Source organism: Humulus lupulus, chromosome 5 (assembly GCF_963169125.1).
Source record: "Humulus lupulus chromosome 5, drHumLupu1.1, whole genome shotgun sequence".
Lineage (NCBI taxonomy): Eukaryota > Viridiplantae > Streptophyta > Magnoliopsida > Rosales > Cannabaceae > Humulus > Humulus lupulus.
In genome coordinates, this window is record NC_084797.1 from 4,653,050 (window position 1) to 4,670,143 (window position 17,094).

At 30.5% G+C, this 17,094-nt stretch overlaps 1 pseudogene; it reads left to right on the plus strand.

Moving 5' to 3' along the window:
- The first annotated feature begins 292 nt into the window (after positions 1 to 292).
- LOC133834244 (myrcene synthase, chloroplastic-like) lies at positions 293 to 13,200 on the plus strand (annotated as a pseudogene).
- Positions 13,201 to 17,094: the final 3,894 nt, after the last annotated feature.

Sequence of the window (17,094 nt, forward strand, 5' to 3'; positions counted from 1 at the left end):
GATGCTCTAAACAACTACAATATATACGGTCATAAAAAAAATCATACCGAAAACTGTTCACGGGTCGAGAACATTGAAGAATCCCAGAATTTTCATATATATATATATATAAATCAACTACATATCACTGTACGTAGCGAGTACTTATATCTTAATTTGGTAAGGTAGGTACGTATAATAATGTATACTAAAAAGAAATTGATTATTTAGTGGAAGACTTAAACTCATAACAATATATAATATTTTCAATGTTTTTTTGCCTAACTCTCCATAATCAACATATATAAATTCAAGGCAAAGCAATGCTGAAGTTTTCATCCCAACAAATTATTATTACAACAAATTTAATTAAAAGAATATGCAGTGCATGGCTGTTCACCAATTTGCTCCATTATTATCACTCCCTAATTGCAGTAGAATTAGTAGTGATTTTGGTAGACTTTTTACACCAAAAACATCAAGAAAATCAAGATCAAGATCAAGTACTTGTCACCCCATCCAATGTACTGTGGTCAATAATACTGATCGAAGATCAGCCAACTATGAACCCTCTATTTGGTCTTTTGATTACATTCAGTCTCTTACAAGCCAATATAAGGTGATTTATTTTTGTTATTTTTTGCTACAATTATTTATTTTTGTTATATACTAATCTTATTCCAATAGTACTGATTTTGTCTCGTGACACTACAAAAAAAGTTACTTTTTAGTCGAAACTTTTTAGTCACAACAAAAAATTATTTGTAATTGAAAAATAATATTTAGTTACAAGCTAGTTGTCACTAATGTAATTTTAGTCACAACCTATTATATATAATAATAATATATATTATGACTAATATTTTAGACAGATTTTTTAACAATGACATAAGTATATGATGATGTCTTTTTAGTCACAAGTATCTCATTTTTAGTTACAAATTTTGTTGCGACTAAAAGGAAAATCTTTTGTAGTGTGATGTAATCTGTCTCATTGAGATATGAGTCGTTTGATTTTTTAAAGTCAAATAGTTTTGAATATATGTATATTAGAAAACTTAGAAATAAAAAATACATAAAATAAAAATAAAGTACAAAATCGATCTAAGAATATTTTATAACTTAATTCAAAAATTACTTTTGACTTTTACATTATATTATATACTATATACTATAATTTATTAAATACGTGTGGATTCTGTATTTTGTCTCATTACCTGTTTGGATTTGTGTTTTGATAAACTCATTTTTTTGATATTGTGTTTTGTAAAATAGTTCAAATAGACTCTTAAACTCAATTTTGATGAAGAAAAAAAATTAAATATAACAACACAATTATTAAGCAAAATAATTTTGTTTTTGTTTTAATTATTAGTTTGTTGAATTATTTGTAATTTTAGCTCAGAATATTTTGACCAAAATCAATTTTAGAATTCTATTTGAATCATTTTACAAAATATATAGTCCAAAAAATTATTTGTCAAAACACAAGGTCCAAACAAATAATTAAACAAAACACATAGTTGAAAAATATATAAACCCTCCTTTTAAAAGTAGATCTTATTATATAAATATAAATATATATATATATGTGAATTGCATGCAGGGAAAATCCTATTCAAGTCGACTAAATGAGTTGAAGAAAGAGGTGAAAATGATGGTAGATGGGACGAACGAATCTTTGGCTCAACTCGACCTAATCGATACATTGCAAAGACTTGGAATATCTTATCATTTCGAGGATGAAATAAACACTATTTTAAAAAGAAAGTACATCAATATTAAAAATAATATTAATTATAATTTATACTCGACTGCTCTCCAATTTAGGCTTTTACGCCAACATGGCTACTTGATAACTCAAGGTATATATATGTCTATATATATAGTAGTGATTAAAATTTATAGGTATTTTTAGTATTTTTGTTACATAAATAAGTTAAAATTAATTATAATTTTTTTTACATGACGATTTATATTGTAGTTACAGTGATTTTCCCACAAATTTTCAGAAAATTCCGAATAATTCAAGATACCGAAATCAAGATTCAAACAACTTGTTGTACACGTGCTTGTTTCGATATTTATACGCACGTGCAATATACTATTTAAATCTTGATTTCGACATCCTAAATTATTTGGAATTTCCTGAAAATTTGTGAGAAAACTCATGTAAATACTTATTCATATAGTGGAAATACTAAAAATTGATTTATGGATATTATTATTGCAGAAGTATTCAATGCTTTCAAGGACGAGACAGGGAAGTTTAAAACATACTTGAGTGATGATATTATGGGAGTATTGTCTTTATACGAAGCTTCATTCTATGCAATGAAACATGAAAATGTTTTGGAAGAAGCAAGACTTTTTTCAACTAAATGTCTCAAAGAATATATGATGAAGATGGAGCAAAATAAAGTATTATTAGATCATGATCTTGATCATAATGATAATTTTAATGTTAATCATCATGTACTAATTATTAACCATGCCTTGGAGCTTCCACTTCATTGGAGGACGAGAAGAATAGAAGCCAAGTGGTTCATGGATGTATACGAGAGAAGAAAAGACATGAATTCTACTTTGCTTGAGTTTGCCAAGCTGGATTTTAACATGGTGCAATCAACACATCAAGAAGATCTAAAACATTTATCAAGGTATTTTTTTATATGTATAAATAAACCAAGGTTTATTTGTTTTTTCTTAATTTTCTTTCAAGATTTATATATATATATAGATGACAATTTTTTTATAGGGGCTTCACTTTAAGCCTTACCGGTGGGGCTTTTAGTGTTTCTCGACCCGTGAACAGTTTTCAGCGCGACTTTTTTTATGACCGTGTATGTTGTAGCTATTTAGAGAAACCTGCAAATTTTCAGAAAATTCTAAATCGTTTACAGTACCGAAAACTAGGTTCAAACATGTTGCTTTTTGCGTGCAACATGTTTGAACTTAGTTTTCGGTATTGTAAATTATTCGGAAGTTTCTAAAAATTTGCAGGATGCTCTAAATAGCTACAATATACACGGTCACAAAAAAAATCACGCCGAAAGCTTTTCACAGGTCGAGAACACTGAGAGTCCTACCAATAGGGCTTAAAATGAAGCCCCTATAGGAGAATTCCCATATATATATAAATAGATATAGAGGAAAATTCTTTGGTAAGCATGGTTTTTGTCCCTACCGGTAGAGGCATTTATAACTTAAATTTTTTTTATATGACGATGTACACTATAGTTATAGTAGGCTTCTCACCAATTTTTAGGAAATTTTAAATAATTTACGGCGCCGAAAAAATTAAACGTCAAAATAATAATTTGTTTCAGGTGAATATAAAACATGCTTCAAAACAATATCTTTTTCGTGTTTTTCGGTAAATTGATAGATTATAATCCCAATTTTTTTATATGACAATGTACAATGTAGTTATTTAGAATTTTTCATAAATTATTGAAAAATTCTAAATAATTTATAGTGCCGAAAATAAGAAACATGTTGTTTTGAAGCTTGTTTTCAATACTGTAAATTATTCATAATTTTCCTGTAAAGTTCTAAATACCTATAATGTACACCGATCATATAAAAAAAGTTATATTACTATTTTTCCACGTACCAAAATCAAAGACGCCCATACCGATGAGGGCAAAATGGATGCCTCCACTATAATCGTCCACTATATCACTACAAAAAAGGAGACTTTTGCCGGCGCAAATTTGCGCCGGCAAAAGTATGGTTTTGCGCCGGCAAAAACTATGGAGTTTTTGCCGACGCAATTTTGCGCCGGCAAAGAATTGCGTCGTATCTCCGTCGCTAATGTCACTTTTGCCGACGCAAATATAATGCGCCGGCAATGGACTTTTTTGGCGACGAAAAAATACGCCGGTGAAAATATAAATGCGCCGGTAAAAAAATCTGTCACGATATTGTGAAAAACACTTTTAGCGGCGCAATAATGCGCCGGCAATAGTTTAATTTTTTAGTGGCGCATTTTTGCGCCGGTAAAAGTGTATATGTGAAGGTAAGATTGAAACTCTTTGCCGACGTAATTTTGCGCCGGTAAAAGTATTTTTAAAATAATAATTTGTATTAAATTATTAATATTATTTTCAATATATTAATATTAATTAATAATTTTCAATTTTAATATATTAATAATTATTTAATTTTTTAGTAATATTATTTAATTAGAAATAAAAATAAAATTAAAATTTTATAAATAAATAAACAAAAAATTACAACTATTAATATTTATTGTCTCCACCAAACATTAAAATATAAAAGTAATTTAGTAAAATAAATGTCTCATAAATTAAATTTTAAATAAATAGAAAAAAAGTTCTACAAATGAGTACTGGCCGCCTCATCATTCCCGCCCCCATCAGCATCATCGTCCTCGTCCGAATCCTGGTCTGGTAAGTCAACAGTAAAACCAGGAGCCAATTGACCAACCTGCTTCAACAAAGCACTGAGCAGGAGATCTTGACGCCGTTGACGACTCTCAAGTTTAGTCGTATGCTTCTTTAGGTTCTGATTTTCTAGCATAATGTCCTGATTTTGCTGCAAAATGGTGTCCACTTCAGGTGGCAATTGCCCGGACATTTGAGAAGTTGACGAAGATGCTGCCCTCTTTGCGCCAATTGCCTTCAACCTAGGCAACCCCCCAAACCCTTTCTTATAACGCGAGCGGGGTCCAAGGACATCCGTGACAATATCCATATCAGGCGGGAAATGACCGTCGACATTATCGCCGACACAAGAAGCAGCAGATGATGCAGGGGCCGTACTCTGCGATGCTCGACGTTCGGTCATCTCATTCTGCACAATAAAAAGCACGTATTTCGAATTCCAATATAACATTATTTGAAAACCTAACTTATAAATTTTTAATATAACAACATATAAAATATAACTTTATTATCTATCTGCCAACATCCTATCATTAATGACTGCAGACCAGTGACTGAAAAAGAATGTAATTAATTTTGTTCCCGTATCAGGGAGCAAGTGGGCTAAAGTAAATTTGGTCATGAAAATCCATATCTGAATCAAAATCATGAAGATGTTGTTGATATATACGGTAAGTGCAGTTAATTCCATTAATGAGGAATTTACGTCTCCAAACATATACATCAACTATATTTACATGTTTTTGATTCAGATATGGATTTTCATGACCAAATTTACTTTAGTCCACAAGCTCCCTGATACGGGGACAACATTAATTACATTCTTTTTTTATCTTAGTCCACAATCATTAATCATAAAAATATTGGCACATAGATTATAAAGATTTCATTGTTAAAAATTTAATTAATAATTAATAAATAATTACTAATTGACAACAACAATTAATAATTAATATTTATTAATTATTTACTAAACTTTTTTAAAGTTAAATGATCATAAATTAGTTAAGGTTATGCAACTTACATGTTTTGTCGCCGCTGCATCACTAATCCACTTATCCTTCTTCTTGTGCAGGTGCTCGAATGTGTCGATCATGCTCGGGAGCTGGCCAGTAGATGGGTCCATCTAAAAAAGCAAATTATTTAAACATTGTGACATTTATAATATTTTCGTAAATGTAAGGATATAAGTTATTATAATTTACGTGATCATAAACATGGGCAACGATGGATTTGGAACCGTGTCCTCCTGGTATGGTCATTTTAGCTCGAGCTTCTTTATTTTTCTTCGATATACGCTTCAAAAAGAAAACAGTACTCATTAATCTAAATTGTAATTTTATAATTAAAAATTAATGTAAAATGTACGGCATACCTGGTGAGAATCAGAAACCCAAAAATCACACAGAACTGCCCAATCAGAAGAAGTGATCGACACAAAAGGTTTTGACTTCGCTCTCTCATTGTCCACCTCTCCTCCAACATCTACCCAGTGTTTCTTCATCGTGTGGCGCCAATCAGTCAGATGTTTTTGCATTTGTCTTACCATGGCATCGTTGATTACTGGATTGTCTTCTGGATAAATGAATTTTTCCTAAAATCACAATTAAAATTGGAATTTGTTAAAATATTTTGAAGATAGACAAAATATTTAATAATGAGTTATTAAAGGTTTAAAGAATGCTTACAGATAGTCTCTTTCGAATAACTTCGATATCAGCTGGTTTTACTTGTTCCCAAGCTAGTGTAGTTGGGGGTACGGTGCTACGCAAATAACGAGCCATAGAATTGTTGAACCACTTGCCGTACTTTTGAATAGCTTTTCCAGTTTCTTTATCAAACTCTACTTTCAAATGAGTAACTTTTTTGATGGCCAGCTCCTTCTCGATATTGGCACCGTAATAAGCTCCCCTGCCTCTCTTGGAGCCACCACCTGTGTCATTACTTGTTTCGGCCATTCTACATTAAAATATTCATTAATTAACTAATTCAAATTATGTATGTCTATTGTTTTTTGTTATAAAATTAACATTTATTCATTATGGTATTTCCAAACCTACCCTATTCCGACCTAGTGGATCCCTTGGAGATAGTAAGAAGTCATGTACTTCTCCTCAGTTTTTTAAAATGTTTATCAAACATTTAAAAAAAATGAGGAGCAGTACATGAATACATTGTCTATCCCCAAGACATCCACTAGGTGCATCGCTATTATTTTTTGTTATTGAATTAACATTTTATTACTTATTGTCTTTCCTAACCTACCCTATTCCGACCTAGTAGATCCCTTGGAGATAGTAAGCAGACATGTGCGACTACACACTTTTTCAAAATATTTCATCAAACATTTTGAAAAAATGAGTAGCAGTACATGAATACATTGTCTATCCCCAAGGCATCCACTAAGTGCATCACTATTATTTTTTGTTATTGAATTAACATTTTATTACTTATTGTCTTTCCCAACCTACCATATTCCGACCTAGTAGATCCCTTGGAGATAGTAAGCAGACATGTGCGACTACCCATTTTTTCAACATATTTCATCAAATATATTGAAAAAATGAGTACCAGTACATGAATACATTGTCTATCCCCAAGGCATCCACTAGGTGCATCACTATTATTTTTTGTTATTGAATTAACATTTTATTACTTATTGTCTTTCCCAACCTACCCTATTCCGACCTAATAGATCCCTTGGAGATAGTAAGCAGACATGTGCGACTACCCATTTTTTCAACATATTTCATCAAATATATTGAAAAAATGAGTACCAGTACATGAATACATTGACTATCCCCAAAGCATCCAATAGGTGCATGTGTACCTATATCTAATACTATCATTAATTAATGATAATAAATAAACTTTTCATTGAATTAAATAAAAAGTTACATACACTTGTTTAAATTACATATCACTGTCCTCGTCATCACTAACTACAACATCATTACGAACATCACTATCACTATCACTATCGACTAGAACATTATCGTCATCCTCATCGTCTTCATACTCGACCAACGTGTCGTCTTCAAATTCAACTTCATCATCGACAACAAATTCATCTGAACCTTCGCCAACCAAATCATCAACGTTGTGCACTTCAGTGGCATTGACATCAACCCGATCATACTGAAGATTATCAAAAATTGGAAGTTCTACCCACAACTGAAATGAAGAAGAATTAACTTCTTGCAATATTGGTATATCATTTGTGGTCTCAGTATCATCAACATCGGAATTTGTGAAATCCCATACATTCCTTGGAATGTATTCATTAACGAGCCTCCAATCATCCCCATTTTTCACATCTCGAAGATAATACACCAAATAAATTGTGGTACAGTTCACTTGACATCTCCTTAAATAAATTGTCATACTTGTCGCGATGTTGAGGATCATCTTGGGGAGGATCATTATAGTTTCCATGGGGAACGTCATCTTCAGCGTAAACATCCTCCAGGATATCCGCTATCTCATCTCTATCATGATCTCGTACCACAGCTGGTGGCGACGGCAGCGCCTCTCCATGGTAATGCCACACTTTGTAGGACTGTACGATGCCATTGTTGAATAAATGCATCGAAATTGCATTTATAGGCTGGAACTTAACATTCCCACATTTCTTGCATGGACAGCGAACCAAACCCCGATCGTTCAACTGATTTTTGGCGATATCGAAGAACTCCTTAACACCATTTCTATACTCCAGAGACCAACGATTCCTCGCACTCATCCAGCTTCTGTCGCTTGCCATCTTTAAGCGAAATAATTAAGAAAATATTAATAATTGTCTTAAAATAAGGGAAATGATAGTCAAAGTATTTCATGACTGTTTGTCTCCCTAATTATCACTAACTGATAATAATATCCTATCTCTGGCAAAAATAATTATTTATAGAGATATTTCCGGCTAAATTACTCAAACTTACAACTTACTAACACTTAAATGACACGTGACACCACATGATTGGTACACATTATTATTATTATTATTTTAAATAATTTTTCATAAAAAAAAACATTTTATATTTTTTATTTTTTTTAAAAAATCCAATTTATTGTTTTCCAATTTAAAGGTAACAAAAAATAATTTTTTTTTTCATTTTTTACAAAAAAAAAATCAAATTTGCTGCTTTTAATCAATTATTTAGGATTAAGTAAAAAAAATATTTAATCTTAAATTATTGCTTAGATTTTAAACAAAATTACTTAATCTTTAATTGAAAACAAGTAGACAAAATGATAAATAGGAAGATTTTAATAATAATAAATTAAAAATTTTGAGGATATTAACAATATAAAATTAAATTTTAAAAAAAATGTATTTTTCATACTTAATCTTAAGTTGAAAAAAATTTTGAATTTTTTTTTAAAAAATGTAAATTTTATTTTTTTGTTAAATTAAAAAATATTTTAAGAATAATAACAAATTTTATCAATCATGTACTGCCACGTGTCCGTTGACTAGTCTACTTTAACATTTACTTATTTATTACTTTTAATTTAAAATTAATTTAATTATACATTAATCTCCATTTTGTAATTTTTTATTAAATTCTTTAATTTGTATTGGATTATTTACTTAATCAATAATAATTTTATTATATTTATATTTTATTAAATCATTTATATTTTTAACTTTTTCAATTACAAAACATCTAATATTAATGTTAAAATTAATTATTAATTATTAAGTATTATGATTGGTAATTTTATTTTATTTAAATTATAGTTAAAAATTATTTTTTTGATGAATTTTTAATTATACTTAAATATTTATTTAATTAATTATTAAACTTTTATTAATTTTACTAACTCCAACAAAAATTGGGCAGCATAACGACTATATTTCAAACTATCCCAAAAATTTAAAAACCTACAAATTAAACACATATATAACCAGAATAGTCCCAGAGCAATATACAGAACATTCTCATAACATGCACAACATAAACCAAGATTAATAACATATATCAAATCTTTCTATATCAGTAACATCAAAACAATTTATTTAGTAAATATTTATAAACAAATAATATTTAATATAAAAAATATAATATATTTTTTTTTAATATACATAATCTAATCTATTTTTTAATATACATATTAAGCATTAAAATTAAAAAAATATACATTCTCAAATCAAATTTTTTTTAATAAATACTAAAATTATATTTTCTTTTTCATTATTAATATCATTTTTTTAAAACTACACATTTATTTATTTTATAAACAGAAAAATATAATTATAATAACAAATATCACACACATACATTTATATTAATCAATTTCTACAAAAATTTAACATTAAATAAACATATATACACACCCATTTACAGAAATACATAAACATATATCCATATACAAACATATATACAGATATATAAAAAAAAAAAACCAAATTTAAGTATATATATATATTCAGATATAACTAATATATATATATATAACTAATATATATAAATATATACATATATATAAACTAATATATATAAATATATACATATATATATTCGGATATAACTAATATATATAAATATATACATATATATAAATATATACATATATATATTCGGATATAACTAATATATATAAATATATACATATATATATAATCATATATAAATATATATATATAAACCGAAATATATATAAACATATATAAATATATATATAAACTAACCTTTGCATTTGTTTCACCGAGAGAGTTACAACACACCTGTTCATAGGGAGAGAATAACAAAAAAAAAATACAATTACAAAACATAATATTGAGAAAAAAATCCAAAAATGTTAAAAAATTTCTCATTTTACTAACCTTGAGAGATGCTTCAATATATAACTTGAGCCACGGCGTGGGATTATGGGACACCGGTGGTCGGAGACTATCACAGAGGAGAGAGAGAGAGAGCTTACAAACTCAGAACAGAAATGGGGAAGAAGGAGGCTGCGGCTGAGATATATCGTTAAGACTTTTGCCGGCGCGTTTCGTTGCGCCGGCAAAAGTCTAAAAATGCGCCGGCAAAAGTGTTTAAGTAAACCCTAAAGTAAAACGATGTCGTTTTAATTATGTCGACTTTTGCCGGCGCGTTTTGTCACTTTTGCCGGCGCAACGAAACGCGCCGGCAAAAGTAAGCCCACCTACTTTTTATTTCAAACGTGTAAAAATTTAAAAACACGTTGACTTTTGCCGGCGCGTTAGGTGAAAGGCGCCGGCAAAAGTTTGTACGCTTATTTTGAAAAATCTGGCATTACTTTTGCCGGCGCAACCCCGACTTGCGCCGGCAAAAGTCATCTTTTCCGGCGTTAAATTGCGCCGGCATAGGGTTTGATTTTTGCCGGCGCAATTCATGAATTGCGCCGGTGAAAGTGATTTTTGCCGGCGCAATTACGAATTACGCCGGCAAAGAACTAGTTTCTTGTAGTGTATATATATATATAATTTTAGATTACTAATCAAGTGGTTTATGATCAAGGTGGTGGAGGCATACTAAACTGGGAGAAAAATTGAATTTTGTGAGAGATAGATTGATGGGGTGTTTTTTTATGGAAGGTTGGAGTGCGATTTGAGGCAGAATTCAGCCACTTTAGGAGAGTATCTGCAAGGTTGTATGTTCTAATTACCATAATTGACGATATATATGATGTATATGGAACGATGGAGGAATTAGAGCTTTTCACTAACGCCGTTGAGAGGTAATTAGTGCATTATTATTTCATATTAATAATTAAAGAATATTATTATTATTTATTCCAAAAAATAATTGATAAAGTATCTTAGTCTTTTTATATGATAATTTAATCAATATGTACTTGAATGCTTTCACAATGGTAAATCTTATATTTTTCTTGTTTTTTTTTTTAAAAAATATGCCCCCTTAAATATGACCCATATTGTATACATAGATCCTAAAATATTCAACAAAATATAGACATAATTAAGAAGATATTAGGTAATTAAGAAGATATTAGGTAATTAAGTTGTTGGTGACAAAGTCAAAGAAGTACAGCCCTAGCTACAAAACATCATTAATTTTGTTTCCCTGTATATATATACTTAATTACTATTTTAATCTAAGTATTAAATAGTGTGTGTATTGAACTAAGATATATTTAATTTGGTTGGATATGCCAAGCCTCTAAATTAATGCTCTCTCCATATTATTAGTAAAAACTAATTTTGTTTTGTAGATGGGATGTGAAAATAATGAACGAGTTACCAGATTATATGAAGATGCCTTTTCTTGTTTTACACAATACCATAAATGAAATGGTATTTGATGTATTAAAAGAACAAGACTTTGTCAGCTTTAAATACCTCAAGAAAACGGTACGTGCCTACAACATACAACTAATTATATATATATATATATATATATGCATTTACACATAACAAGAAAAATATAGTTTTAGGGCGACACTATTAGGTAGGATAACTCAAAACCGTCACTAATAATGTTGTACAGTTATTAGCGGCGACACCATATTTTCACTCTTAATATCACATCGGATAATTTTTTTAATTATGATCATTATTAGCGATGAATTTTGGCACGTAATGGCAATTTTGTCACCCTTAATAATTTTGAAATTTTTCATAAAAAAAAACGTGGCAATTTTCCCACCGAATTTCTTTTCTCGATTATATGCAACGACACGTGTCACCGCGCTAATAGTCATCACGTCATTAAAATTGTTATTAGCAGTGAATTTAATGATATAAATTAAACTTAGTTGCGTTAGTATATATGTAGTTTTCAACAAGTGATTCGATCGTAATTAAAAATCAAATCTGTGCAGTGGGTAGACTTGTGTAGATCTTTTCTACAAGAGGCAAAGTGGTACTATAGTGGATACACACCAACATTGAAAGAATATATTGACAATGCTTGGATTTCGGTTGGAGCACCAATTATTCTTGTGCATGCTTATTTTTCCTTTGCAAATCCCATATCGAAGGAGGTTTTGGAATTATTGGAACAAGGTTATCCCACTATAATTCGTCACTCTGCAATGATTGTTCGACTAGCAAATGATCTCGCAACTTCATCGGTAAGCTAACAAACTATATAAAAATATATAGGACACTTCGGCAAAATGACCTATTTTTTTTAAGTTATTTTACGTTTTAGCCTAGTCGTGATAATTTTTTGTAAAATAATCTCCAACACTTGAGACATGTAGTCGAAATTTTTCAGACAGGTGTGGTCGAAAATTCAGACAGCTAGTCAAAATTTTTAGATAGTTGGTCGAAATTTTAGACAGAAATCATTTTGTAAAAAATTATCAAAAGAATGTCAAAGTGTAAAATTACTCCAAAAAATAGACTATTTTCACCAATTACTCATATATATATATATATATTAACAACTATAGTATTTTTATTTATTATGATTCAATTAACAATTATTATATATATATATATCTTTGTGAGTATAGGAGGAATTCAAAAGAGGTGATGCTCCTAAATCAATTCAATGTTACATGCAAGAAACTAAGGTATCTGAAGAGGAAGCTCGTCAACACATAAATTTTTTAATAAGAGAAGCATGGAAGGAGATGAATAATGAACATGGAAATCCATTAGTTGATGATGCTAAAAACTTTGCTAGGATGGGACTATTCATGTATCAACATGGAGATGGACATGGTTCTCAAGATAATCGATCTAAAAGACGAATTTCAGAATTTATTATTAATCCTATTCTCCTAATTAAAAACAATTAATGATTAATAAATATTTATGTATGTATACAATACAGTTTTATGATTAATATAAACTAATAACTGATATACGTGTGCATGTGTAATTTTATCTTGATATTATGGTTAATTTTAAAAATATTTAGCATAAAATCAGTTGCATAAGCTGGATTGTTATTTTTATATGCACGTAAAACAGATGTTTTGAATACTAATTTCGATTTAGTAAATTATTCGAAATTTCTCGAAAAAATTGAGAATGTCTACAATAATAATAAACGACGGATTAAACAAATTTATAGTGTTAAAAATATTTACAAGCTCCCATATCACATAATACAATTAATTAGATCCAATCATTCATTTTTTCATATCTTCACATGGTAATTTTAGTGAATTTTAACCACACTGAAAGTTTTTCACATAAAAATCCAAACCATAACACCTATTTATAACTATGAATTTTTGAGGTTTAACATTCTCCTCCACTCCCACCAAAAACAAGTCCCCCAAAATTCCACTGCCCTATTGGTTGACTTGGTGAAACACGAATAGATGTCATCCGATTGAATGTCGACGTTCTGAAGAACTCCAATCATTTGAGCTCCAACAATAGATTGAATGGCGTTTGGGAGGAATTGAGAAATATGAGCCCTAGAGTTTGTGATTACCTAAACCAACAAGGCTAGAAGAGGAAACTGAAGCCATTCAATGTACCTATGGCTCATAACAATTTCTCCAGGCTTGACCACGTCTTTTAATCGCCATTCTATCAGTTCGAAGTATGTGAGCATTCGAACTGTGACATTGTCAGTGATATCGAAGGACTTGCAAATACGATCAAAGGCAGCCTTGTATGCGTCGTGGTCTATTGGTCCAGGAGATGTACGTGAAGACATAGTTGCAGAAATTCAAACAGGTGATCAGCTGCAGAAAAGGGAGAGTAAGCGTACTTAGGGTTTTTTCTTTCTTTCTTTGAGAAATTCAAATTTTGAAAAGGATTAGCTTGAGAGTGGGTTGAATAAAATTGAAACAATAAAGTGAAGAGAATATGCACGGGAAAAATGTAAAGCGCGATAACTGAGAACACATTAATTCGAGGTGACTATTGTCAGACTTTGCTATGATTATTTGCACGTGGCGATTTTCGACTAAAAGAACGTCACGACATTGGGAAATTTTTTTGAAGATAAAGAGTCGGCCTAAGATTTGAATGGTCTAATGAACATACCAAACCCAAACCTTGAGCTGAGGGGGCATCTGTTGGGCTCAAAATATTCGGCCCAAGTGCTCTATTATTTTAGTCCGAGCAGAAGAGCCGTAGTCAGAAGCCACGGATCAGAGGCGAGCTACGCCTCTATCCTCTGCAAAACAAGGGAGTCTGTAGAAATTTTGGCGGGAAATTTGGTTATTCAAATAACCAATCATGAAGTAGATTGAACAACTAACCCCTCAGTATTTCTTTTCCCTATAAATATCGTTTCGTTAGAGAAGACGCCGCTTTTCGTCAACCGTGAAAGAAGAGCACGCAAACAACAAACAGTGATGGCCAATATAAATATGATAATACGAAACGCAAATTTTTACGTGGTTCAGCAGTTAAATCTGCCTAGTCCACGAGTCTTTGTTATTAAACTCAAGATTATCTCTGAAAATTCTTCAAGTATGAATTCTTTAGAGTTTTCTCTCAAGATTCAGTGATTCGGTCCTTTACAATGGTGCATGACCTCTCTATTTATAGAGAAGATTGCAGAATACTATCCCACATATTTTGGGTAGTTACTCTTTTTGTGCAAATAAATCAGATGGCCTTAAATGCCTGTAATCCGATATAAAAGGAAACATCTTCTGAAGACCAGGGGGGGCATAACTAATTAAATAATATCCCATGATTTTAGGGGATTTATAGTAATAAATGTAGACCACGTCTCTTATAGACAACACTTTAAGATATTCAAGGTTATTATCATATATCACCAAGGCCTTATTTTCCCAGGTTTCACATCAACTTTCGAGCTAATAACATCTCCCGAGGTCACATGGTTTTCGAGATCGTACGCGCGTCAGGCTTGGAACCCATGATCCGAGGTCATCCTTGAGGACAGATGCATCTCGGGAGCTACCCTTCGAGATCGTGTGGATTTCGAGGCTACCATATTCGAAGTCGTCTCAGCTTTGCAGGCTCGATGTCTAGTCTTGAAACATACTTCAGACTTTACGAGTTCGTTCGCTGCGAATTCAGCTTTCGAGGTCACATTTATCATGGCTCGAAATCTGGGTATAACACATGTACATTCAGACGGTTCGACGATCACTTGAGCCACCTAAACTGCATGAAAGAGATCAGAAAATCGTAGTTTATCGACAAGTACCTCCCAAAATAGAAAGAACAAAATTGTAGCATCAACACCTATGACAAAACCAAACCTATGTTTTTCTAATAAAGGAAAGCCTTCAATATCTCTTCTATATAAAAAATGTGTAGAAAACGAAAATTCTTGATTTTAACTGTTTGTTTTGTTAACTTGTTATACCCAGATTTCGAGCCATAGTAAATATGACCTCGAAAGCTGAGTTCGCAACAAATGGTCTCGTGAGGATTAGAGTGATCTAGGATTGTAAGTCGAGCCTGCAAAGTATGATATATGATCTCGAATGCGGTGATCTCGAAATGATCTCGATCTCGAAAGGTAGTTCCGAGAATACCTTCATCTTCAGGAACTTCGGAGCATGGGTCTTGGGCTCGATATCCCATCTCGAAAGCAACGTTAGCTCGGGAGATGTCAGTGGCTCGCATAATGACATGAAACCTGAAATGCTAAAGCCTTGGAGATACCCTATAACCACCTTGAATATCTACAAGTATTGTAAACATGAGATGTAATCCTCATTTATTGATGTAAATCCCCAAGAATCGTGGGATATTATTTAGTCAGTTATGCGTTCCCTGGTCTTCAGGGACGTTTCCTTTTTTATCTGATTAAAGGCATTTAAAGCCATTTATTTTTATACACAAAAGAGTAACTACCCAAAATATCTGGGATAGTATTCTGCATCCTTCTCTATAAATAGAGAAGCCATGCACCATTGTAAATGACCGAAGTTCTGATCCTTGAGAGAAAACTCTGTAGAATTCATGCTAAAGAATTGTTCAGAGATAATCTTGAGGTTAATAACAGAGACTCGTGGACTAGGCAGATTTAACTGCTGAACCACGTAAAAAACCGTGTGTTTGATTCTTTTGTTTCTTTTGGCCATTGTCTTTAATTGTTTACGTGCTCTCTTCTTTTATCTGTTGACGAAAAACGGCGTCAACATAACTTTAACGGAATTTTTTAAAATATTTAACAGAATATACATTTAAAACTAAATAAAAATAGATATTTATTAATTATATTAATATAAATTTAAATATTATAAAATATGATTATTAATATTTAATATAAAACTACATATATAATAATTTTATTAATACATATTCAAATTCAAATGTTATAAAATATCATTATTATAATAATATATAATACAAACTAGATATTTAATAATTATATTAATAAAAAGTTAAATGTTATAAAATATTATTATGATAATAATATATAATCTGGATTTTTTTACTAATTATATTAATATGAATTTAAATATTATAAAATATTATTATTATTATTATAATATTTAATACAAGATTAGATTTTTAATATTTATATTAATATAAATTTAAATATTATAAAATATCATTATAATAATAATATATAGGGAAATTATTGTCTACACGGTAATTTATACCTTTTTTTTTCTAGTTTTACGGCTGTATACTTTTTCTCTCATTTTTATATTTTGTTTTTTTACTTTTACATTAAAATATATTTTAACATTTCAATTTTACGGTCTCTATTTCTTCTCCCTGTTTCTCTTTTCTCTCTTCAATCTAGTCCATGTTTCTCTCTTCTCTCTTCAATCCAATCCATTTTTTCTCTTCTACTTTTGGTTTTATCTA